This window comes from Schistocerca cancellata, chromosome 3 (genome assembly GCF_023864275.1).
Source record: "Schistocerca cancellata isolate TAMUIC-IGC-003103 chromosome 3, iqSchCanc2.1, whole genome shotgun sequence".
Classification (NCBI taxonomy): domain Eukaryota; kingdom Metazoa; phylum Arthropoda; class Insecta; order Orthoptera; family Acrididae; genus Schistocerca; species Schistocerca cancellata.
Genome location: NC_064628.1, coordinates 81,813,148 through 81,815,981, shown reverse-complemented (window position 1 = coordinate 81,815,981; position 2,834 = coordinate 81,813,148). Strand labels below are relative to the sequence as shown.

The window sequence follows — 2,834 nt, the reverse complement described above, 5'->3', positions numbered from 1 at the left end:
GCCAACCGCACACTGACCGACCTCCCTCCAGGATGACAACGTGACAGCAACGGCACCTAGGTGATCGCTACGTAGTGCAGTTAGAGATCAGCAGTCACTGCAGTTCAGTTGGCAGACTTTTGTTATAGTTTGTTTAGTAGTGGTCAGTAGGGCCAGAAGTGTTACTTGCGTTTCTCTACGCTGAAGAAGACTGATTATTTTGAATGTCGCCCTTTGCTTGCGACACATCTGTGTAACTGTGCATGTGCATGATCAGCTATAAAGGACTACAAGAATTCTCAGATCAAAGTTAACTATTTGTACTTGTTTTGTTGTAATAAAGGCAACGGCCTTGCCCCAGTGGATACACCGGTTCCCGTGAGATCACCGAAGTTAAGCGCTGTTGGGCGTGGCCGGCATTTGGATGGGTGACCATCCAGCCGCCATGCGCTGTTGCCATTTTTCGGGGGGCACTCAGCCTCGCGATGCCAATTGAGGAGCTACTCGACCGAATAGTAGCGGCTTCGGTCAAGAATACCATCATAACCACCGGGGGAGCGGTGTGCTGACCCCACGCCCCTCCTATCCAAATCCTCCGCTGAGGATGACACGGCGGTCGGATGATCCCGTTAGGCCACTCGTGGCCTGAAGACGGAGTGCTTCTTGTAATAAAACTCGTTAAGAGGAGTTATTTGTTTGTCTAGCGAACCGAGTATGCAGGATTCCTAGACACAACACTTCGAAGCCTCTGAATTGTGAATTTCAGAGTAATCGTATAGATATAGACCCACCGCGCGGGGTAGCCGCGCGGTCTGAGGCGCCTTGTCACAGTCCGTGCAGGCTCCCCCGGTCAGAGGTTCGAGCCCTCTCTCGGGCATGGGTGTGTGTGCTACCTTGTATGTAGGCTGTTTTAAGTTTTTATGTGGGTAACGCCATGTAGCGCTCTGTATGAAAATCACTGGCTGTGCTGTGTGCAGTCTGTGGCTGGTTTGCATTGTTGGAATATTCGCTATTGTAGTGTTGAGCAGTTGGACGTAAACAGAGCGTAGCGTTGCGCAGTTGGAGATGAGCCGCCAGCAGTGGTGGATGTGGAGAGAGAGATGCCAGACTTTTGAGCGGACGATCTGGACGTGTGTCCGTCAGAAAAAGGAAATTAGTTTAACTGGATTAGTTAGTGCCTAAAGTAGTTAGAATCCTTTATTTAGTTGGCAGTATTGTCGCTCGCTGTATTGCAGTAGTTCGAGTAACGAAGATTTTTGTGAGGTAGGTGATTCATGAAAGGTAAAGGTTATTGTTAGTCAGGGTCATTCTTTTGTAGGGATTATTGAAAGGCAGACTGTGCTCATCTGTTTGAAAATCAAATAACGTAAGAGTTTTTCCAGCACTGTCATTCCTCACATTCAAAGGGGAAGTTTCAGTTAGTTGAAGTAGTGTGTAAGTCTAGGGTCCGATGACCTCAACAGTTTAGTCCCTTAGTAATTCGCATGCACACACACACACACACACACACACACACACACACACACACACACACACACACAGACCTCTATGCATGGAACTAGGAGCCCCTCTAAGAGAAATATAAAATTTATTTCTTAAAATTTTTACAGTGTAATTATTGTTGGACGACTGCATTTACTGAATTATAACAGTAGATTTATATATCGTCTTCATTGAGGTAGGAATCTGAGCTTCGAGACGGTATTAATATTAACAAACGTTTCGTTTTATTAGTATTAATGTGACCTGTTCTTACAAGGGAACTCCCCATCGCACCCCCCTCAGATTTAGTGGTAAGATGGCCCATTGAATATCCCCTCAAAATCTGAACACAGATCAAGCATGTAAACAGGAAGAAGGTCTACTGAACTGTGAAAAAGGGAGCAAAATATAAACATTGAGCGTTCGAAGCTCAAGACGTGCAGGATAGAGCGTGTTCAAATGACCATGGCGTCGTGGTCAGCCGGTCGTGGCGTGTTTCTATTTTGCTTCTTTTTTCACAGTTCAGTGCTCATCCTTCTTGTTTTTGTGGGTGATCTGTGTTTATTTTTTGATGGGCTACCCAATGACTCACTTTACCACTAAACCTGGGGGGAGGGGGGGCGATGCGAAGTTTCCCTTGTTAGTCTGTTAAAAGTACTATTTTTAGAAATGGTTCAAATGGCTCTGAGCACTATGGGACTTAACTGCTGAGGTCATCAGTCCCCTGAACTTAGAACTACTTAAACCTAACTAACCTAAGAACATCACACACATCCGTGCCCGAGGCAGGATTCGAACCTGCGACCGTAGCGGTCGCGCGGTTCCAGACTGTAGCGCCTTTGAACCGCTTGGCCAACCCGGCCGGCAATTATTTTAACTATTTATTTCAGCATGAGCTTCTGAGTAACTTACGGTGGTGTGGACTCTGTTGGAGACCAACAAATACTGTTCATTAATACCTGCAGTAAATGGGTATCGAAGCCACGAACTGTTTACGTCCATAATGACGACGTAATTAGTGCACCACACGTTCTTCGACGTAACTTCGCAGCGCCTATTCAGGCCGTCGACAATACGGTGTCCAGGTCCGAGGCCGGCCCTCTTGGTCACGTCGATCTGGAGGGTGGCGGAGGCTACGGCCCGGAGACGAGACAAGGGGCCAGCAATCTGTCCTCATTAGGAGCGCCCCCCTTGCGGCCCTGTCTCTAGGGCACCGGCACGCTGACAAGTAGCGCGCCTCCCGGCATGCACCGCGCGTCCCATGCTAAGGGTCGCCGGTGTTTATGCGCTGCGCGGCGCTGCGATCAGAATGCGGCCAGTGGGCCTGAATAAGTCAGACGCGGCCGCAACCAGCGCCGTAAACGCAGCTGTTA

The 2,834-nt window shown here is 48.5% G+C and overlaps 1 pseudogene; it reads left to right on the top strand.

The window, feature by feature from the left end:
* Positions 1-321: 321 nt before the first annotated feature.
* LOC126177711 (5S ribosomal RNA) lies at positions 322-438 on the top strand (annotated as a pseudogene).
* The last annotated feature ends 2,396 nt before the right edge of the window (positions 439-2,834 follow it).